The sequence below is a fragment of the Neomonachus schauinslandi genome, chromosome 4 (assembly GCF_002201575.2).
Source record: "Neomonachus schauinslandi chromosome 4, ASM220157v2, whole genome shotgun sequence".
In the NCBI taxonomy this organism is placed as follows: Eukaryota; Metazoa; Chordata; class Mammalia; order Carnivora; family Phocidae; genus Neomonachus; species Neomonachus schauinslandi.
In genome coordinates, this window is record NC_058406.1 from 100,022,331 (window position 1) to 100,046,314 (window position 23,984).

At 40.8% G+C, this 23,984-nt stretch overlaps 1 protein-coding gene and 1 pseudogene across 10 annotated transcripts in view; one reads left to right on the top strand and one right to left on the bottom strand.

Moving 5' to 3' along the window:
- PDE4DIPP2 (phosphodiesterase 4D interacting protein) overlaps window positions 1-23,984 on the top strand; it is a 207,246-nt gene that overhangs the window by 3,023 nt on the left and 180,239 nt on the right. The gene's annotated exons all lie outside the window — the stretch shown is intronic.
- LOC110580501 lies at window positions 2,863-3,168 on the bottom strand (annotated as a pseudogene).

Genomic DNA, 23,984 nt, shown 5'->3' on the forward strand with positions numbered 1-23,984 from the left:
TTCCAGATTTTTTAAAAATTTAAAGCTTTAAACAGAGTTAACAGAGGCGCCTGGGTGGCTCAGATGGTTGAGCATCTGCCTTCGGCTCAGGTCGTGATCCTGGGGTCCTGGGATCGAGCCCCACATCGGGCTTCTTGCTCAGCGGGGAGCCTGTTTCTCCATCTCCCTCTCCCCCTCTCCCCAGCTCATGCTTTCTCTCTCTCTGTATCTCTGTTAAATGAATAAATTTAAAAAAAAAAATCTTAAAAAAAAATAAAGAGAGTTAACAGGGGATACAAGTGGGTTCTTTTTTCCTGAATGGTGTGTGTCATTAATGATCAACCTCTCTTCTTATGGACTTCTTCTTTTTTTCTATTTCTGACATGCTAATATTTTCAATTAGGTAATAATCTGTTTGGCCTGGGAATCCTTGTGTCCGTTTCAAGTGTTGGCACATCTTTTCTCTGAACCAGTTTGTCCTCACTGTGAAGTTTACATTTCAGACATCAAAGCTCACTTTCCTTTAGGTAAAATTCATGATAGGGGCAGGGAAGTGGGGTGGGGCTTGTTATAGCCCCTACATGCTGGCAATATGAGCCAGGTGATTAATGGCTACTGAATGTGATGCTAAGAAGCAGAGGACCAGAGAGGGCTTTGCACATACATAAGAGGTGAATTCTGTCTGGCCTACTAACAAAATAATGAAGCCAGGGTTGGATGGGAGGCAAATTTTAGCAGAGCAATAAAACAAATGTATGGCCCTGGGAAAATGCTTTCTTGAAATGAGACCCATGCTGTGATAGAACTTTTCAATGAGGATTTAATTCAAAAGTGAGCTTCTTTCAAGTGTGCAATTGTTTAAAAGGAGGAATTAAGTGAGTTGCCAGCTGGTGGCAATCTGCCTCAGGGTACATTTTTGAACCCTAGCTGACTGCATGTTCTAGGTGGATAGCCTGGAACCTGCAGAAAACTGTGGGGGGGAATGATGTCAGAGAAGGTTACATTTCTAACATCAGACTTCAACCCGTATGTCTCTCTAGCCATCTCTCTTTTTGTAATTATTATTTTGTTACTGCTTTATTGAGATATAGTTGACATAAAACAAACTGGGCAAATTTATAGTGTACAATTTGAAAAGTTTTGACATATGTCTGTATCTGTGAAATTATCACATGCTCATCATCCCAAAAAGTTTCCTTCTTCCCTTTTATGATCCTCCCTCCTGGCTCTTCTTGCCCCCACTAACACACAGGCAATCAACCACTGATCTGCTTTCTGTCACTATATGTTAGTTTGCGTTTTCTAGAAATTTATATAAATGGAATGATATGGTAGGTACTCTTTGTTTTTGTCTGGCTTCTTTCACTTAGTATAATTATTTTGAGATTTATCCATGATGTCATGGGTATCAATATTTCATTTTCTTTTGTTGCTGAGTAGTATTCCCTTGTATGGATATGCCACAGTTTGTTTATTAATTCACCAGCTATCTTGTTTCAGTTTTGGGCTATGACAAATAACACTGCTATGAACATTCATGTACAAGTCTTCGTGTGGACATAGGCCTTCATTTCTCTTAGGTAAATTTCTTTTCTTTTTTTTTTTAAGATTATTTATTTATTTATTTATTTGAGAGAGAGAGAGAGCACAAGCAGGGGGCTGAGGCAGAGGGAGAGGGAGAAACAGACTCCCCGCTGAGCAGGGAGCCTGACATGAGGCTCTATCCCAGGACCCTGGGATCATGACCTGAGCCGAAGGCAGACACTTAACTGACTGAGCCACCCAGGCACCCCCATTTCTCCACATTCTTGTCAACACTTACTATTGTCTTTTTCATTAGAGCCATTCTAGTGTGTGCAAAATGGTATCTTATGATTTTGATTTGTGTTGCCCTCGTGACTACTGATGTTGAACATCTTTTTATGTGCTTAATTACCATCTGTATATTTTTGGTGAAGTGTCTGTTGAAATCTTTTGCCCATTTTTTATTGAGTTGTTTGCTTTTTTATGGTTAAATTTGGGAGTTCCTTATGTATTTGAAATATAAGTCTTTATTATAGTGGTACTTTGCAAACATGTTCTCTCAATCTATATCTTGTCTTTCCATTTTAATAAGTATCTTTTGAAGACCAGAAAATTTTAAATTTAAATTTTGCCAAAGTAAGTACAAACTACCAATGTGTTTGGTACACATACACTCCTATGTGTTCTTCTAGAAATGTTATAGTTTTACATTTTATGTTTGATCTATGATTCATTTTGAGTTAACTTTTGCATGTAGTACAAGGTTCATTTTATGCATATGGATATCCACTTGTTCAAGCACTATTTGTTAAGAATTCTGTTCTTTCTCCATTTAATTGCCTTAGCACTTTCATTGAAATCTACTGATCAAATATATGTGGGTCTATGTCAGAATTTTCTATTCCGCTCCATTGATCTATTTGTCTATTTTAAGACCAATACCATACTGTCTTTTTTTTGTTTTGAAAGCCACTGACTTTATTGATTTAAAAACACTTTACAAGGATACTGCCTGTTCTGCCAAAAAAGGAGCCAAATAGCGTAAGACAGACCAGAGATGGAAGTGGGGGTGAGGGAAGGGCCAGGAATCCACTTGGAAAAGCTGATAATTGTTGACTTGAAACTGGGAGGGGTAGGAGAAGGGAGATGCATGAGAGTGAGAATTCAAAAAAAAAAAAAAAAAGCAAAGCAAAATTGAAATGGCGAGGGGAGAGAACTCCCAAAGACCTTGGAGTACATCATAGGTGATATGACAACGGCAATCTCTTCCTTTGTAGAGGACAGGGGAGGAGTCCCCATGCGCTGCAAACTCTGGAGACTCAGTGCTGGGGCTGGGTTTGGGGGCCCATCCAGAGAGCCTCACAAGAAGGCCTTGCAGCACTCTCAAAGGCCTCCGAAGCAGTCCCAGGGTTGCTTGGCATTGGCACCACATGTGTCCTTCAGCCATTCCCGGAAGAGATCTTCATCTTTCTTTAGCATCAGAAACTGACCAAGGACCACATAGTCTTTGTCAAAGCCCCTTTCCTCCAGCTTCTTGCCCAGAACTTCACCAATCCTGGCCAGGCTCCCCACTGGCTTTTCCCCGGTGGGCTCTCCCACCAAGTCTCAGTGCTTCGGGGAGGTTGTTATCTTGATCAGCTTAACTGGCAGCTCCCCATCCTGCATGGCTCCTCCTGCCACCCGACCACTCCCACTGATGCTTCATCCCACTCCATACTGTCTTGATCACAGCAGTTCTTTTTAAGTTTTAAGATCATGTAGTGTAAGTCCTCCAATTTTGTCCTTCTTATTTAAAATCATTTTGGTTATTCTAGGTCCTTTGTATTCTCATATACATTTTAGAATCCACTCATCAATACAAAAATCCTGCTGGTGGTTTGAGTGGGATCGTATTGAGCCTATAGATTAATTTGGAGAGAATTGATATTTTAACAATTTGAGTCTCCTGATCCATAAACATAGTGCATATCTCCATTTATTAGGTTAGTGGTTCTCAACTGTGTCTCACAGTATCTGGACACATTTTTGTTTATCATAACTCAGGGCAAGGGTGATATGGGCATCTAGCAGATGGAGGTAAGGAATGCTGGTAAACATTCTACAATGCACAGAACAGTCCCTGCAATGAAGAATTGTCCAATCCAAAATAATAATAACAATAATGTCTTTAATATCTCTCACCAGTGTTTTACGTTTTTAGTGTACACTATTTATGTCTCTTAGAGACACTTAATGCCTAAATTCTTCATATCTTTAATTCTATTATAAATGATAACATCTTAAAAATTTCCATTTCTGATTGTTCATTGCTACTTTATATTGATCTTTGTATATTGATTTTGTATCCTTCAGCTTTGCTAAATTCACTGTTCAGTTCTAATAGATTTTTTTATAGATTCCATAGAATTTTCTACATGATGATGTCATCCCCCCAAAAAGAGAGATGAAATCCTACTCCTCTTTCCAATCTCAGTGTCTATCTGTCATTTATTTATTTATTTATTTGTTTGTTTATTTATTTTTGCTTTATCACACTAGCTAGAGCCTCCAGTACAAAGTTAAATTGAAATAGTGAGAGCAAACATCTTTGCCTTGTTCCTGATCTTAGGAGGAAGGCATTCAGTCTTTTATCATTATGTATGATGTTACCTGAAGGTTTTTCATAGGTACCTTTTATCAGGCTGAGGAAGTTCCCTTCTATTCTTAGTTTTCTGAGAGTTTTCATTAGGAATGGGTGTCTAATTATACATCTATTGAGATTACTGTATCATTTTTCTTTTTTTATATTATTAATTTGGTGAATTATACTGATTGATTTAAGAATGTTAAAATCAACATTGGGCGCCTGGGATAAATCTCACTTAGTAATGATATGTTATACTTTCTATATATTGTTGGATTAGATCTGCCACAATTTTGTTAAGAGTTTTTGCATCTGTGTTCATGAGGGATATTGGTTTGTATTCTTCATTTATAATACCTTTGTCTGAATTTTGTATAAGGATAATGTTGGCCTCCAAAAATGAGTTGGGAAGTATTCCCATCCCTTCAATACTGGGAGAGAGTTTAGGTGGAAATTGCATTATTTCTTCCTTAAATGTTTGATTATATTCACTAGTAAAGAATTTTAAGCCTAGTTTTTCTGTGTGCGAAGGTTTTTAGCTACAAATTCAATTTCCTTTTTATTTATTTGCTTATTTGTTTGTCAGAGAGCGAGAGAGCACAAGCAGGGGGAGTGGCAGGCAGAGGGAGAAGCAGGCTCCCTGCTGAGCAAGGAGCCTGATGTGGGGCTTGATCCCAGAACCGTGGGATCATGACCTGAGCCGAAGGCAGATGCTTAACCAACTGAGTCACCCAGGCATCCCCAAATTCAATTTCCTTAAAAAATATAAGACTATTTGGTTTATCTGTTTTTTTCTGGGGAAAGTTTTGTTAATTCGTGTAGTCCAAGAAATTTGTTCATTTTTTTAAAAAAAGATTTATTTATTTATTTGTTTTAGAGAGAAAGAGTACATGAGTGGGGTGAGGGGCAAAGGGAGAGAGAGGGAGGAAGCAGACTCCCTGCTGAGCATGGAGCCCAACTTGGGGCTCAATCCCAGGACCCTGAGGGCATGACCTGAGCTGAAACCAAGAGTTGTATGCTTAACCAACTGAGCCACCAAGGTACCCTGAAATTTGTTCATTTTATCTAAGTTGTCAACTTTATTGCCATAAACTTTTCAGTTTTGAAAATTGAAATATGATTTTATGTGGTTTTTTTTAAGATTTTATTTATTTATTTGAGAGAGAAATCGAAAGACAGAGCATAAGTGGAGGGGGAGGGACAGAGGAAGAGGGAGAAGCAGACTCCCTGCTGAGCATGGAGCCCGACGTCAAGGGGGCTTGTTCCCAGGACCTTGGGATCATGACCTGAGCAGAAGGCAGACATTTAACCGACTGAGCCACCCAGGCACCCCAGAAATACAATTTTCTTATTAGTCCTTTGATATTTGTAGAGTCTGTAGTGATATCATCTTTCTCATGTTTATTTGTGTTTATTTGTGTATTATTGTGTTTATTTGTCTCTTCCCTTTTTGTTTTGATAAACTTGACTAGAATTTTATCAGTTTTATTTACCTTTTCAGAAAACCGGCTTTGGCTTTATTAATTTTCTCTATTGTTTTTCTCTTTTCAATTTATTTCCTTTACCTTTGATCCTTATTGTTTCCTTTCTTCTGCTTACCTTGAATTTCATTTGCTGCTCCTTTTCCAGTTTCTTAAAGTGGATGCTTAGATCATTGATTTAAGAACTTTCTTTTCTAATACAAGTGTTTCAGTGCCATAAATTTCATTCCAAGTACTGCATTAACTCTATCCCACAAATTTTGATATCTCATTAATTCATCTTCATTCAGTTTAAAATATTTTCCCATTTCACTTTTAGTTTATTCTTTGCTCTGTGGGTTATATAGAAGAGTGTGTTTAGTTTTAAGACATTTGAGGATTTTTCAGACTTCTTTCTGCTGTTGATTTCTAATTTAATTCTATTGTGGTCTTGATGATTTGAATTCTTTTAAATTTGTTGAGAATTGTTTTATGGCCCAGATTATGATCTGTCTTGGTCAATGTTCCTTGTGCACTGGAAAAGAATATGTATCCTGCTGTTGTTGAGGGGTGTGTTTTATAAAGATCAGTTAGATCGAGTTGATTCATTATGTTGTTCAAGTTTTCCATATCATGTGTCTACTTTTTTAATCAATTATTGAGAGAGGTATATTGAAATTCATTAATATAAATTTTGAATTTATTTCTCTTTGATTCATGTCTTTTGCTTCTTGTATAAAGTGAGTGTTACTAGGTACATAGCTTCTCAGTGAGTTACCATTCTCCTTTTTTATTTTAATTTTTTTCTTTAAAATGCTAAACTCAATGGCTTTATCTTAAGTTGTGTGAAATATTAGTATTCAAGAATGCTGAAACTTGTTGCTTACAGGCAACCCTGTAGGGACCCCTCTCACTCGAAAGCTTTTTCTGTATCGTCATTTAATAAGCTTCTGTCGCTTTACTCACACACACACAAAAAAATGCTGAAACGGTTTTTATGTCACTCAAATGTTAATCGAAACATCTGAAAGGAATTGCTTTTATAAAAACATTAACATATTAATTGTTATAGAGCAAATAGATTTTTGTTTGTTAGCCTATTATATTTCCATTTTGAAATTAAAATACATCCACAAGAGTCAAAGTAGGTTGTTTTGGCATTTCTAAAGCACAAAAAGTTTTTTATTTTATTTATTTATTTTTAAAAAGATTTTATTTATTTATTTGACAGAGACACAGTGAGAGAGGGAACACAAGCAGGGGGAGTGGGAGAGGGAGAAGCAGGCTTCCCGCTAAGCGGGGAGCCCGATGTGGGGCTCGATCCCAGGACCCTGGGATCATGACCTGAGCCGAAGGCAGACGCTTAATGACTGAGCCACCCAGGCGCCAGCACAAAAAGTTTTTTAATAAACACATCCCAATACTGTGCTAAAGGCAGAGTTAGATGAGCTGGTCTCCTTGTTATACATTGTGGCAAACAACTAGAGCACCACCCACTGTTTTGGATTTCAGTCTGTAGTACCACATTCTTCCAGAAGGTTGGCTCCTAGAACTGGTGATGGTAAGAAAAGAAGTAGCGGCATGAACAATTGGAGGACTAAGCCTTGGGAAGATTAGCAATGAGATAATAATACTTTTCTAAATTGGATCAGCATCATTTGAACTGCCATGGACATGAGTTTAAAGTGTCTTTTTTGGCCCCCTTCCCTACGATGTGGAGACTCCATTTATCCCTTACCAAATGCAGCTACCACGGGTCATATCTCCAGTGCCCATTGTGCTTTATAAATCCTAATGTTTTCATTAATCTGAAAGGAGAGTCTTTTAACTTCGAAGGATACCCAAGAGAGCTTTATTACACTTTAGAATTTGAAAGTGCCCTGAAATTTGTCCTTTAAAAAAATTCTCTGTACTTTTTTTTGTGCTGTAAGATTTTTACAGGTGTTATTCTGTGATTAAATATTAAATCTCCAGCTTAATAGAAATGATACCTAAATTTTAAAGAACCAATTCTAGTTATACCAATATGACCTTAAGGAAAAGTGAAGATATAAGCTTTTTATTTGCCTATTTGTTGGTGTGAAGAAAGATAGAAAGTAAAGAAAAAGCCCTAAACCTTTCCAAAAATGGAAAATTAATTTTAAGTATATAATTATGTTCCTATCCCCTATTACTGTTACTGTTTTTGTGTAAATGAATACCACTGCTACCTGTAAACTCTCTTCGGGCAATAAGCAAGGGCTCATTTTGTTTCTCTTGTTTCTGGCATCACTGTCTATGTTGCCTGATAGCCAGTGCCTGAAAATCATTGTTTAATATATTTTGTCTGATTTTTTAGTTATTTCTGTCAAGAGTGAGGGGAAATAAATACAGACCCTGTTACTTCATGCTGTCTGGAAGTAGAAGTATCTCTCTAGTCATCTTTCAAATTAGTAGTTTTCAACCCTATTTGCACATTAGAATTACCTGCGGTTGGGGAGGAAGTTTTAAAAAATGGATGTACAAGGGGCACCTGAGTGGCTCAGTTGTTAAGCATCTGCTTTCGGCTCGAGTCATGATCCCAGGGTCCTGCTTCCTGCTCCGCGGGAAGCCTGCTTCTCCCTCTCCCTCTGCTTGTGTTCCTTCTTTCGCTGTGTCTCTGTCAAATAAATAAATAAAATCTTAAAAAATAAAAAAAAATAAAAATGGATGTACAAGGTCTACTCCAGACCAGTTAAATAAGATTCTTTTAGATTGAGACCCTAGCATCGGTATTCCTTAAAAACACTGATTTTTCTTATGTACAGCAGGGTTAAAGAACCCTGGATTTAAAAAACTATTGCATTTAGAGGCACCTGGGTGGCTCAGATCGTTAAGCATCCGACTCTTGATTTCAGCTAAGGTCAGGATCTCAGGGTTGTGAGATGGAGCCCCACATTGGGCTCCACACTGGGCTTGAAGCCTGCTTAAGATCCTCTCTTCCTCTCCCTCTGCCCCTCCCCCCACCTAGCACGCGCATGCACACACACACTCTCTCTCTCTCGAAAAAAAAAAAAAGAACTACTGCATTTATGAACAATTCTGAGAGACTTTTGTGTTCTGTCACTCCAACCAAGATGTGCGGGGGGGGGGTGGGGGGTGGTGGCAGTATGGTGCTATAGAAACTTTTTAAAGCAGAGAACTGTCGTATTTAGATCTTTGCTTTAGAACCGTAAGTGTGACAACTGTGTGGGAGATGGGGTTAGGTGGACTGAGTGAAGAGGCAGGGGATCATTGAGAAAGCTACTCAGGGTCAGAAGCAATGAGGGCCTGAACATGGGCAGTGGTAGTGGGGAAGGGGAAGAAGGGATACTTTTGAGAATTTCTAAAGTAGAATCGATAGGACTTGCTGATCAAGAGGGAGGAAACAAGAGTACTCTTAAATTTCGAAGTCAGTCATGGAGGGAGGAAGAATATCATTAACTGAGATAGATAATATGGTAGGAGAAGCAGGTATCAGGGAAATGAATTACTCCAGTTTGGGACATCCAAAAGGAGGTGTCTTGTAGAACCATCTCTGACCTTTAAATTTTTCTGAGTCGTAGGAGAGAGAAAGCATTTAGGAGCAAATCTTCTGAATGTGCTTATGATTTTTGATAGATGTATCTTACTCTTTTATTTGATGTAGGTTAATATTAAAATCTATTTACATTTCTTGTGTATGCATCAGTTAATATTAGAATAAAGTAGATGTCTTGTAGATGACAAGGTCAGGGATTATTGCAGAGATTTGTTAATGCCTTTTTTTTTTTTTTTGGCTGTGGGAGCATTCGTTTCTCCCCTTTTTGGACAATAACCCTGCATTTCTTTTAAAGAATTACCTTTTTTGGGCGCCTGGGTGGCTCAGTCAGTTAAGTGGCTGCCTTGGACTCAGGTCCTGATCCCAGGGTTCTGGAATCGAGCCCCGCATCCGGCTCCTTGCTCAGCAGAGAGCCTGCTTCTCCTTCTCCTTCTGCCTGCTTGCCACTCTCCCTGCTTGTCCTCTCTCTCTCACTCTCTCTCTCTCTGTGTCAAATAAATAAATAAACTCTTAAAAAAAAAAAAGAATTACCTTTTTTCCCATTGTTTATTAAAGGGAAGGTCAATTGAGGTCTCCTAACTATATGATGCTGACAAGACCCACACTAGGACAATCTGACTCTCTTCATAAAATCACGTCTTCAGTGGAGCCACATAAAGTGGAAAAATGGGGGACGCCTGGGTGGCTCAGTCGGTTAAGCGTCTGCTTTTGGCTCAGGTCATGATCCCAGGGTCCTGGGATGGAGCTCCGAATCGGGCTCCCTGCTAGGCGGGAAGCCTGCTTCTCCCTCTGCCTGCCACTCCCCCTGCTTGTACTCTCACTCTCTCTTCCTCTCTAGCAAATAAATAAGTAAAATCTTAAAAAAAAAAAAAAGGTGGAAAAATGGTTGGAACCACGTGTTCCCTGGGTCCTTATTGTTTCTTCTGCCCTTTCTGAGGCTTTTCTTTTGATTCTTCAACCCTTCCTTTGATTCTGTGGGTCTTCCCTTCCAGTAATCCTTTTTAAAGGAAAAAAAAAACAAAAACAAAAAACAAAAAACAGGGGCACCTGCATGGCTCAGTTGGTTAAGCGTCTGCCTTCGGCTCAGTTCGTGATCCCAGGGTCCTGGGATCGAGCCCCGCATCAGGCTCCCTGCTCTCCCTCTGCTGCTCCCCCTGCTTGTGCTCTCTGGCTCTCTCTATCTCTCTGTCAAATAAATAAATAAAAATCTTTAAAAAAAATTAATTTAGCCAAAGTTGGCTCATTCATCTTCTCAGAAAGTATGTATGGAATGCCAGGAATAATTCTGGGTGCTGGAATAGAACGAAGAACAAGATTATTGGATAAAGGCTCCATCCTCACAGCTTAAGTTTAATGAAGTTGTAGGAATGGTGAGGAGATACACAGCAAATGAGTACATACGTATACAATAAAGTGATTTCTCATGTTCATAAGGTTCGTAAGGAAAATAAAAAAGTATCATCGATTGGCAAGGGATTGAGCAGGTGGTAAGAGAACTGCAGTTGTAAACCCCTAAGGTCCGAATACCTGGGGGTGTTTGAGGAACAGAAGCAACACCAGGGCAGCAGAAACACGCTGAACAAAGGGAGAGTGGCAGGGGATGAGGGGAAGAGGTGGGCTGAGATCTTGTAGGCCACGGCAAGAAGTTGATTTTATTCTAAGGACATTGGGAAACTGATGAAGGGTTTGAAGCATAAGCATAATGTGATCTGGAAAATGTTTAAAAATATCACCCTGCGCTTGTAGAAGAGACTTTCGGAGGCCAAGAGTGGAAGCAAAGGAGGCTGCTTTGAAGACTGTTGCAGGAAGTAGACCAGATACAAGATAGTGGTGATTCATATTGTGGTGGTAACAGTCAGGCTGGTAAGAAGTGAACGGAGTCAAAATATGCTTTGGAGGTAGAGCCAACAGAATTGGATGGTGTATTGGATGAGGGGAATGAAGTTTAAAAAAGAGGTATCACAAGGCGCCTGTTTGGCTCAGTCGGTTAAGCGTCTCTGCCTTTGGCTCAGGTCATGATCTCAGGGTCCTCGGTTCGAGCGCTGCATCAGGCTCCCTGCTCCACGGGAAGCCTGCTTCTCCCTCTCCCACTGCTGCTCCCCCTGCTTGTGCTCTCTCTCTGTCAAATAAATGGATAAAGTCTTAAAAAAAAAAAATCTTAAAAAAATTTTTTTAAAAAGGGAAGTATCATGGGCCTTTTTAAAAAGAATAATTTAAACCTAAAATTGCTCTAAGAAAATTAAGTCTATTTAAACAAAAGATTTCTTTTTTCACGTTAATGAAAAAAAAAAGATTAATTTTCCCCCATGGCGTCAGGAATTAGTTCGGGGATAGGCACTTGACTCAAACAGGATTCTTCAGGGGCTTCCTGAAAGAGGCAGCCTCTCTTCTAATGCACGTGAGCCTCAGAGAGAATGTAGGGTCTCCTGGCAGATAATTCACTACCTTGCAGATGCTGAAAATAAAATCAGAACAGAAAATGATTGAGATGGAGAAAGACGACTTCACTGTTGGAGTCTCTGTGTTAAGCTGTATTTGAAACCTCTGGTTGAAGTTTTTTGCTTAATCTTAGTTGAAGTTTTTTCCCCACTCATTATGGGGGACAGGGATGGAGGTCTCTCCAACAGAGAGGACTCTGGATAATATAAAAAATACCTTCACAGAGGGTTGCATATGATGACCAGATGGAGGGCCTCATAAATAAAGGGGATTTGTACTGGATCTCACAGGAGTTCCAAACAGAATTCTTTAAGTTAGATTTTGATCACTGACATTCATGACAGCAGTAGTATCATTGTTATGATTATTGCATGTATAATTTACATCATTAGTAATTTTTATTAAATAAAATAATTTTTATTGAGCACTTGCTACATACCAAGCCATATCTTAAGCAATTTATTGTTTTATTTTTTTTTTTAAAGATTTTACTTATTTGCTTCCAGAGAGAGAGAGCACAAACAGGGGGAGTGGCAGGCAGAGGGAGAAGCAGGCTTCCCACCAAGCAGGGAGCCCGAAGGGGGACTCGATCCCAGGACCCTGGGATCATGACCTGAGCCGAAGGCAGACGCTTAACTGACTGAGCCACCCAGGTCTACCTCTTAAGCAATTTACAAACATAATCTCATTTAGTCCTCAATACAGTTCTGTGAGAAAGATATTATTATTATCCCCATTTTTTATAGAAAGGTTAAATAATGTGGCACCATGACACAGGAAATGGTAGAAATGCTGCTTAATTGGCAGGTGCTAAATGTATGTTTCATGTGCATTGCAGTAATTATTTTTGTTCATCTTGCTTTTAAAATGTTTCTTTTCTTTTCTTTTTTTTAATTTAATTTTATTATGTTAGTCACCATACATTACATCATTAGTTTTGTTTTGTTTTGTTTTATTATTATGTTATGTTAATCACCATATATTACATCATTAGTTTCTGATGTAGTGTTCCATGATTCATTGTTTGCGTATAACACCCAGTGCTCCATGCAGAACGTGCTCTCCTCAATACCCATCACCAGGCTAACCCATCCTCCCAACCCCCTCCCCTCTAGAACCCTCAGTTTGTTTTTCAGAGTCCATCGTCTCTCATGGTTTGTCTCCCCCTCCGATTTCCCCCTCTTCATTCTTCCCCTCCTGCTATTTTCTTCTTCTTTTTTTTTTTTTAACATATAATGTATTATTTGTTTCAGAGGTACAGATCTGTGATTCAATAGTCTTGCACAATTCACAGCGTTCACCATCAATGACCCTAGATTTTCTTTTCCTTAAAAAACAAACCACAACAATAACAAAAAGCCTTTGGTAGAGCTTTGGCAAAAATGGTCTGGTCTCCAAATTAGCATAACAAGTGTAAAATGTCATCTGTTTTAAAATAATAAGCTCCATTATTAAAATTTGACCTTGTGAGGATTTGCTTTCTAATTCATATGGTATAAGTCCTGAAAGCACGGAGAAGTGAATGACCTGTTTAAAACAAAAAGGAGCATACCTGGACGTGACTGAAAATCTATCAAAAAAGCATCAGATAGTTCCATATTCAGGTTAATAAAAATGGGTGAATTGTACATTTCAAAGGAGAATCTGGGACACTGATCAAATAACAAAGACTTAAAGCAAGCTGGGCTCCCCGCCCGGAACAATAGGCACATGAATTCACAGAATGGGAGGATTTTGTCCACTGTGTGTGTGCTCATCTCACACTCACATTCAACCATACAACATTAGCTCACAGAAAGTGAGCTGTCAACATAAACAAGTGACCTTAGTGTACAAACAGAAATAGTACCATATTTTAGCATCCTTCTTGTCTCCATAATATTCAAATCCATAACATCTTTTTGCCTCCTTGTTATGTAAATCTCAACTTTGGAATCTCCAACTAAATCCCTGAGATCATATGTACAGCTCTATTATAATCTCAACAAGAAAGGTTTTCCTGGGGGCGCCTGGGTGGCTCAGTTGGTTAAGTGTCTGCCTTCAGCTCAGGTCATGAGCTCGGGGTCTTGGGATCCAGCCCCTGCATAGGGCTCCCAGCTCAGTGGAAAGTCTGCCTCTCCCTCTGATCTCCCCCCCCCCCCCCGCCCCCGTCGCATGCTCTCACTATCTCAAATTAATTAATTAATTAACAAAATAAAATATAAAAGAAAGGTTTTCATGAATTGCATCTATCTTCTAAAAGAAAAAAGATGTTCTTGGTAGTAATTGAAAGCACATTCTGGAAAGAGAGTGTTTAGGCAATGTATTATACAGAATGGTCTTATAAAAGTACTATTTATTGCTCCCTTGATTTTCACCATAAATCTAGGTCCTACCGTGCAGCCTTAAATAAGTGCTCCAAATTCTTTGTCTTTCTTTACTCTAAAGAGAATAATAATAGCTTCTTTGTGAATGGGAGGGCTGGGTCTCTAACTCTACAGCATCACCTTGGATTAAGGGTAAATTTAGGAGTCTGTGTATCAGTTGTCTATTGCTGCATAGGAAATTACCCCAAAACTTAGTGGCTGTGATGGTGAATTGTATGTGTCAACTTGACTGGATCACAGGGTGCCCAGATATTTGGTTGAAACATTTTTTCTGGGTGAGTCGGTGAGGGTATTTCCAGAAGAGATTAGCAGTTGAAATTGGCAGACTGAGTAAGGCAGATTGCCTTCTCCACTGTAGATGGGCACCATCCAATCCCTTGAGGGCCTAAATAGAACAAAAAGACGGAGGTAGGGAGAATTTGCTCCCCCTGCCTGCAGGCAGTGGCAAGAACGTTAGTCTTTAATCTCAGCCTGGGATTTATACCATGGGCCCCCTGGTTCTGAGAACATCAGTTTTCCTGGGTCTCTGGCTTCTAGACAGCAGATAATGGGACTTCCCAGCCTCCATAAGTGCATGAGCCAATCCCTTATAGTAAATCTCTTTCCAATACCAAGAGTGTGATTACCAGGGATCATTGGGGGCTACCTTAGAGACTGCCTACCATAGTCTACATCCATTACAGAAACTCCTGGAAATTAGAGGAACACCAGGATTTATTCCTTTCCTTCCTTCCTTTTGGACGGAGGCCATTACAAATCAAGCACAAAAAAAGAAAGGACGAGTGGAACCAGAGCTGAGGCCAAAGCTATTTCCATCTGTATCCACAGAACAAAAATCATCAGACTCTACTTGCTCAGTCAGCCCTCCAAGCATCCCCGGAAGACATTGCCAGCAATGACTGGTTCTGGCTATCTTCTTGGATGACTTAAGGGTTGAGGAAGTCAATGTCTGGACAATGTAACCTGTTTGCAGCCCAAGAGGTATACTGGTTGGAAAGCTCTGCCTTAGATAACTTATTGGGAGACCACCTTGTATTTTTTACATTTATTTTTATTTTTTAATTATATTTTTTAATTTTTAAAGATTTTATTTATTTATTTGAGAGGAAGAGTGAGTGAGAGAGAGAGAGCATGAGCTGGGCGGGGGGGGGGCGGGGCAGAGAGAGAAGTAGGCTCCCCACCGAGCAGGGAGCCTGATGTGGGGCTCCATCCCAGGGCCCTGAGATCATGACCTGAGCCAAAGGCAGACACTTAACCGACTGAGCCACCCAGGTACCCCGGGAGGCCACCTTGTATATGTAGTTTATAGTGATGGTTCCTACCGACTATTTGTTTATCCAAGTTGGCCCAAGAAAAGATCCTAGTTGGTGTATCCATTGTCTCACCTATGTACTACCATGTAGCAGTACTTGCCACCAAATTAGAGTATGTTTCTTTTTTTTTTAAGATTTTATTTATTTATTTGACAGAGAGAGAGAGACAGCGAGAGAGGGAACACAAGCAGGGGGAGTGGGAGAGCGAGAAGCAGGCTTCCTGCGGAGCAGGGAGCCCAATGCGGGGCTCAATCCCAGGACCCATGACCTGAGCTGAAGGCAGACGCTTAACGACTGAGCCACTCAGGCGCCCCTAGAGTATGTTTCTCATATAAATCAGCAAAGCTGCCCTCATTCTAGTCAGAGCTTAACAGAGCCAGAAACTGGGGGCATATATGCCTTTAAAAGAACTGTTAATAACATTACTTACGTTATTAACATAATTAATAACTGGATTTTTAAATTAATAGCTTCCATAATTATTTTTCTTTTTTTTAAAGATTTATTTATTTATTTATTTATTTGACACAGAGAGAGACAGCTAGAGAGGGAACACAAGCAGGGGGGAGCGGGAGAGGGAGAAGCAGGTTCCTGGCTGAGCAGGGAGCCTGATGCGGGGCTCGATCCCAGGACCCTGGGATCATGACTTGAGCCGAAGGCAGACGCTTAACGACTGAGCCACCCAGGCGCCCCAATTATTTTTCGTTATTGCATCATTTCACTCTTGAAGTAATACTTAAACTTTTATACTTTGAAAGATTGACAGAATTTCCACATGTAAAACATATAAGGAGATTTTTCACTCCAAATTATATCTAGAAAACTTGCCTGTATTTGAAGGTGGGTGTTCAGATATTAACACAAATCTAAGTGGCACACTCTATTTCTATCACGGACATGGTATGTTCATCAGATATTATGGTACTCACATAAGCACAAGTTCAGAGATGCAAGAAACCACATGAAGTTAGCATTCAGCTATTGGGTTTTCTAAAACAAAAGCCAGCTGGCAGATTTTGGCACAATGGCAATGCTGAACTTCAGTGCATCTCTAAATTTTATACCCTCTTTTTACTCTTCTAGTTTGACACAGAGGCTAGTTTTTCTCAGCCTTCAACTAGAGCTCTTCAATGGCTGCAACTTTTTTTCCTCTCTTCCTTATTTCAGGGAAACCTTAAAAGCCTTTTGTATCTTTTAAGACTTTTGTGTATCTTACCTCCCTTCTATCTCAGCTGGCCCCCAGGATTTCCTTTCCCTTTACCCCATCTTCTCAGGACTTGGTCTGTTCTCATCTTCCAGGCAGAAATTGGATGTCAAGGAAGACCGGAAAGGGCCCAATCCCTGAAAATAAAGATGTCAGAAACAGAGGTAGACATCTGGGACCCTGCTTTCAACTGGACTGGGCCCTGAGTTATACTTCAGTAAGAGAAACCGGGAAGCTGAGTCTGGCCTCAGGTGAAGGGACTGTCAAGAGCCTGGCAAATGGGTCAGTTCTTCAGGCTGAGGTTCTGAGCTGTGATTCCCTTGTCCTGTCCAGAGAATAGATTAAAAAAAAGGTGACACAAAGGACTCAAGATTAGAGAGGCAGACTGGTCCTGTGAGACAGATTTAGATACAGAGGCAGAAGGCAGGCCTCGGGTGCCTCACCACTCGGAACCAGGCATGTCCTGAAGGGCTATGCAAATGCCTGGTGCTTGCAGACAACCTGGTAGTAACATAAATGAGTGAAGCAGGTCAGGTGTAAGACCATATGGGGTCGTGTTGGTGACTATGGGTACCTGGAGCATGGATGACCCATCCAAGGGCCAACCCATATCGGTGAGCACAATTCTGTAAGATAGGTTCTGCCAGCAAGGGGCAGCTCTAGATGGTCTGCACTAGCACAAGATCAAGTTCATGGTCTTGTGGGTAGGCAGCTCTTGCCAAAGAAGAGGCTCCAGTCTGATGAAATTCCCTAAGCAGCTTGAATATAGTAGAACCTGAGTGGAGGATATAGAATGCCTACTCTGATTTCCAGAGCCAACTATAGTCCAAGTGATGGGAAGGCTAAAGGTGAAGTGGATTTCATCTTTGAGTTGAATGGGTAGGTGCCTCAAACTGAGAGATGGGGCTCAGGGTTTTCTTAAAAGGGCAGGTTCTTGAAAATTTGCATTCTGGTGTAATTGCTTTAGCAGCAGTTCATAAGATAAATTGTTCTTTTTACCCTCTCCCCCCATCTCCCCTTCCCACCCCCAATGCCCTATAAATCACAGGAACTTGCCTTTGAGCCTTGCAACTATTTGGGAAGGAGGTTGGGAGGAGGCTGGATAGTCACTTTTGCCTTGTGGTATCTTAAAGGTGCCACCTGATACGTGGCAGTTCATGATGCACAGAGAGCTGTTGCCAACAAGGTCAGCAGAACATAGCACTAGAGAATACCAGTGGACGCATCTAAAGATTTGGTTCTTGGGCGCCTGGGTGGCTCAGTTGGTTAAGCGACTACCTTCGGCTCAGGTCATGATCCTCGAGTCCCAGGATCGAGTCCCGCATCGGGCTCCCTGCTCAGCAGGCAGTCTGCTTCTCCCTCTGACCCTCCCCCCTCTCATGTGCTCTCTCTCTCTCATTCTATCTCTCAAATAAATAAATAAAATCTTTAAAAAAAAAAAAAAGATGTGGTTCTTGTCACACCAGCGGGGATGAACAACCAGGGCCCTGGCCAGAGGGCAAGTAAGGCACTCACTCCCAAGATCTTGCAAACGCAGAGGCAGATCCTGCCTTTATTTAAAATTTTGATGTTTTGTTCATCGTGGATTTTTTTCAATAATTTTGTTTTGAAAAATATTGCATTAAGATATAGTTATCTTGATTACTGAATCTTTGGCATCCCTCAAATTTTGTACCGCAGGTAAGGTGGTGCACTTCTCCCCTTACCTGAGGTCCAGTCTTGAACACCTTCACAGTTGAATCAAAAGCTTGATGGAGCACCTGGGTGACTCAGTTCTTTAAGCATCTGACTCTTGATTTCAGCTCAGGTCACGGTCTCAGGGTCCTGGGATCAAGCCCTGCTGCTGGGCTCCGTGCTCAGCAGGGAGTCTGTTTGAGATTCCCTCCTTCTCCCTCTTCCCCTCCCCACTCTAGTGCTCTCTCTCTCTCTCTCTCTCTCTCAAATAAAATAAAAAATAAATCTTAAAAAAAAAAAAAAGCGGGCGCCTGGGTGGCTCAGTTGGTTAAGCGACTGCCTTCGGCTCAGGTCATGATCCTGGAGTCCCGGGATCGAGTCCCACATCGGGCTCCCTGCTCAGCGGGGGGTCTGCTTCTCCCTCTGACCCTCTCCTCTCTTGTGCTCTCTCTCATTCTCTCTCTCAAATAAATAAATAAAATCTTTAAAAAAAAAAAAAAAAGCTTGAACCAGTCCATCAGCACCAGGATCTTCTGGGTCTGATTTTCCCCTCCATCTCCTGAGAACATACCAAGGCCAACAAATATAGGATGCAATAATTCTTCTCTGTACATCACAACTTTTGATTTAGAGCCAACTGGTATTTCTGTACCTGCTGTTGTATCACAGACTTAGCCTAAAATGGGGATACTTTCATCTAATAAAAGATTATTTTAGTTAAAATGAATCACAGTGGTTGAACTATGCAAGTGTGGAACTTTGCGAGGGTGAAAGACTGTTGAAGTAGGCTAATTTTTTTGTCTAAGATTGCCAGATGTTTGATACTGAGCTCCACAGCTCAGTATTTTGGCTTCTTATATGCTAACATAGAAATTAAGATGAAAGTGAATATGCACATGTGGAATCTTTCTCATTAAAATTTGTTTTTGATTGTGTGAGGTTTTCTGAAGCTGCATGTCAGTATGCATGAATCCTTGCCAGCTGGAAGACAGGATGAAACAGCTGTTCAAAACTGACAAGAAATTGGCCTCCAGTGATTCTAAGTGTAGGAGAGGGAATTTATCTTTCTTGTATATTTACCTTTGTCCTGGGAGTGATTACTTTGATGAGTCTCATTAGTTGTGCAGATTTGAGCCAAAAATCTACCAGGGATATCTCCTGATATTAATTAAGTAATTCAATGCAAATACTTCAGATTCTGTTTAATAGTGACAGAAATGGACCTGGGAGAGGTGATATATTCTTTTACATAATCACAATAAGTTAATAGTTTTAGTTATTCTTAGGAGATGCACAGTGAAAGGTGGGGGTGAAGAGTCTGCATCTTACTTTCAAAAGATTCATCAATAATTGTGTGCATGTGTGTATGTATGTGTGTGTGTGTGAAGAGAGAGAAACAAATGTGGCAAAATGTTAGTGACTGGTGAATCAACTGAAGAATTTATAGGACTTCATTGTACTATTTTTGCAGCTTTTCCATATGTATACAATTTTTACATTTTTGGGATGCCTGGGTGGCTCAGTCGGTTAAGTGTCTGCCTTTGGCTCAGGTCATGATCAGAGGGTCCTGGGATCGAGTCCCGCATCGGGTTCCTTGGTCAGTGGGGACCCTGCTTCTCCCTCTGCCTGCCGCTCCCCCTGCTTGTGCTCTCTCTCTTTCTCTAACAAATAAATAAATAAAATCTTTAAAAATAAAAAAGTAAAATAAAATTTTTACATTTTTTCAAGATGGCAAGTTTTAAAAACTGATTTACATTCTAAATAAATATATATACATATACTTATATATAAATGAAAATATATATACATGTACATATACATGAAGCGTAACACTGAATTTTTTAAACTTTAGGTATAGTATCTGTATGTCCTTAGGTCCAGGCTGTAGAAGGAACAGAATACCAGGGATTCTCGGTGTCTGACAGAATTTTAAATCCAGAGAAATCCATCTTGGTCAATCTGAGGACAAGCTAGTAGGTGACATGATACAAGAAACAACAAAAGCGGAGACCATATATGGCTGCCTTCTCCTAAGCAATATGTTTTCTAATTCAGAATCTAACCTGAGCTCTAAGCCAGGATCATGCGCTGCGCTTAGTTATCATCTCTCTGGGTCTTTCAAGCGGCCTGGATTGCCTGATCCATGCTCCCTGGCCTCAGACTGGAAGTGCTTGTCCCTTTGCTGGAAAATGACTCAAGTTTTAGTGATGGTGCAGTTGTCATGAATGCCTTGGAAGCTATTTGTCAATTTATTCTAGTATTGTTTCCGGTTTCAGAAATTTATTTATTAACCCTCCCATCAATTGCTCCAATTTTTAAGGCCCAACATCTATGTTCAAAGCAAAGAGAGTTATCCATGTAATTCACACAAGTCTCTCCTCACTGTTCCAGCCCCCTTCCTAGAAATTTGCATACCACATTTCTTACAGGATTCCCCCTCCCCCAGCATCAGATACACATAAATAGTGGGTGTTGAAAGAATGAGGGGGATTGTAGGAGTAAATTACCACCAGCTGTCTGAAGGCTTGGTCATAATTTCTTTCCTTGTGGTTTTTGTTACAGCTGACAGACAAGACTAGCTAGTGATGGAGATGGATCGGAATAAACACACACACACACACACACACACAGAGTCCTCAAGACGGTGGGGGGAGAAGGTTGGGAGACAAAGGTAGGCATACATGATGGAGGAAATATCCACTTTTTTTCCCACCTAGTACTCCAGCCAGGAAGCGAGGGAAGCAGCTTATCCAGCTTCCTTGTCAGTGCTTTGGTCTTATATGATAAATCAGAGAGCTGAGAAATGGAAAATCTGGGTCACTGGCCTAGCCCTAGAGTGCAATTTGGAGCAGAACTGAAATTAAAATTCACAACTTCTATGGGGTGTTGGAATCCTGCCTGGTATGCAAACATTAATAAAAAATAGCTATGATTTATTGAATGCTTAAAATGTGCTGGACAATGAATTAAACACTTTTCATATATTATCTCACTTTGTTCTCACAACTACCCTACTAGGTAGTTAATATCATTAGCCTTATTTTACCAACGAGGAAGCTAAAGCACAGGGTTTAATTTGTCAAAATCACAGGGCTGGAAATTGATGGGGGAGGGGAGATTTTCAAATCTCCCTGATTCTAGAGCCAGGAATCTAAGCTACTCTGTTGTGATGCCTGTCAGTGACATCGGCGATGCTACAAGGCTCTTCCAGATGAAGGGGACCCCAAGTAGTCAGTCAGGGGAGACCGGGAACATTTCTTCTCCTACCAGTGAAAATTTATTTTTTGAAAAATATTTTATTCATTTATTGAGAGAGAGAGAGAGAGAGAGCTAGAGGCGGGGGAGGGATAGAGTAGAGGGAGAAGCAGACTCCTCACTGAGCAGGGAGCCTGATGTGGGGCTCGATCCCAGGACCCTGAGATCATGACCTGAGCTGAAGGCAGACACTTAACTGACCGAGCCACCCAGGCGCCCCTACCAGTGAAAATTTTAATTTTTAAATAAAAGCACTGTATTTTGCAATCCTAATATATGATAAAGTTTTGAATTACTAGCATCCTTCAGGACTCTACTCAGATGCTACCTCTCTTATGAAACCTTCTCTAGTCAGATTTAGTTAATCACTCCCTCCTTTAAGTTCCTCTTTGTACCGTTCCTGTAGCACTTTGCACAGCATGATTTGTATTGTTGTTCGATGAGTGCCTGCCTAACTTCCCACACTAGATTTTAAACACATAGCACAATGCCTAGTATATGCTCTGTACATGTTTGCTGAACTAATAGTGTTGAATTGAAAGAACTAAAGTAACCAAATTGCCCCAGAGTTTTGTCAGCTTGTGGGAATAAATTAAGTCCCACGAGCGTTAGCTACCTCTGAACTCCCACCTGTTCCTTCAGGAAATGACGTCTTTCTCAAAGTCGCCCTACCGCACACAAGTATTTCTGCTTGTCCCAAGGGTTGTTTCCCATTCTCTCATAAACTGCTCCTGGTTCCGATCCCGGATGCTCTGACGTGGAGCTGAACAAGTCTCCGCTGAGCAATGTATCTGTACGTCCTGGCCCCCACGGCGACTGCAGGGCAGATCTTTCAACTCATACACATGCAGCCTTTTCTCTCCAGGTTACCTGCATGGTCTGGGAAACCAGGCACATGCATCCGAGCCTCAGTTCTGCCCGTTTAGGTTGCTCTGTTTCACTTATAATACAGATATGGGATTTGAATTTGTGAACTCAGTTGGATGGTTTTTCACCACATGAAATTCCAGTTTTATTATACCTGGGAACCTGCTTCTTACTGGCCTGTCAGTCTCTCTGAGGCCCCATTTCCTCATTTATAAAAGAAGGTTGCCCTGCTGGGATGCTCTCTTACCGCCATCTGGCATATTGTAGATAATTCTTTGTTTATTGTCTGTTTATACCAATAGACTGTAAACGCCATGAAAACAGGGTCTTTTCTGTTTACTTGTCTGTTTGTTCTACTGCTGGGTCCCTCGTATATAGAATAGTGCCTGATACACAGTGGTTCTCAGTGTTTTTTGAATGAATGAATGAATGAAAGAATAATGTATCAGAATTTTTGCACACACTTTAAGGCATTACTCCAGTTGTCGATTTCTGCATAACGAGGTACTTCAGAACTTTGTGGCTTAAAACAACAACCGTTTTATTATATCTTGTGATTTTGTGGGTTGGGAATTTGAACAAGTCTCCGCTGAGCAATGTATCTGTACCATGTGGCATGGACTGGGTCACTTGGTGGTATTCGGCTGAAGGCTGCTCTGGAGGTCCCAGAACAACGTCACTCACCTCAGGTGTAGAATGTGAGTAATGCCTGTTGCAGCTTCATGGGAGCTGCTGGGTGATGTTGCACGTGTGGTCTCTGGGCCCCACCTCAGGGTAGTCAGACTTCTTTCATGGCGGCTCAGGATCTCAAGAGGTCCAGGTGGAAGCTGCGAGACTTCTTATTGTCCAGCCTCAGAATTTATGGCCTAGCACTGCATTCTCTTGGTCAAGCCATTCACTAAAACCGTCCCAAATTCAAGGGGAGGAGAATTAGACCCCACCTCATAATGGGAGAAGCAGCAAAGAATTTTCGACTATCCTTAATCCACCACAGTCCTGCACGTTTTGGCCACAGATGTTACTACATGCATAACTCCTTCCCTCCGAAAGCACCCAAAAGTTTCATAACATTTACTGTATCAGCTCAGAAGTCCAGAATCTTACCACGTAAATCAAGTTCAGGTGAAGATGAGGCTCCCGGGGTATAGCTCCTTGAGTTCGGTTCCTCTGGATCTGAAGACCTCTTGGCCTGCCTTCTGGGCTTTCGGTTTCCATTCTTTGAGTCATTCTTTTTTCCGTAAGAAATGGTCCTTGTTTGCAGTTGGGTAACTTTCTCAGCTTGTTTGCTCTCGTTGGCAGGTTGAGGGTCCAAAAGCATCTTTTCATTCTGTCCTGTCTTAATCCCTTTCAGTCCATGCTGGTACAGTTTGCTTAAAAACATCGTGGGTGCTTTTGTACTAATTACAGTCAACTCTTCTAGACAAAAGCTATGCCCACATTTCATTCCGAAACAAGGTCTTCTCTACCTTGGGCTGCCTTGAGACAATGGGCCCCTCAGATTCTTAGAAGCTTCTTTGTCTAGCAGAGAGGCACACCCGCGAGATTCTGATGGGCCTTTTGGTTTAACCGAAATGGTATATGAGGCACCACCTTAAATATTTTGAGGTATTAACCATGGGTCTAACAGTCACATGTTGGATTTGATTTTTGCCCTGAAACTACTTCTTACTTTGAAAGCTTTTGCTATCTGAAGAGACTGGGATGAGCGGCAGTTTAATTTTTGAACCTAGCAAGTCCTGACT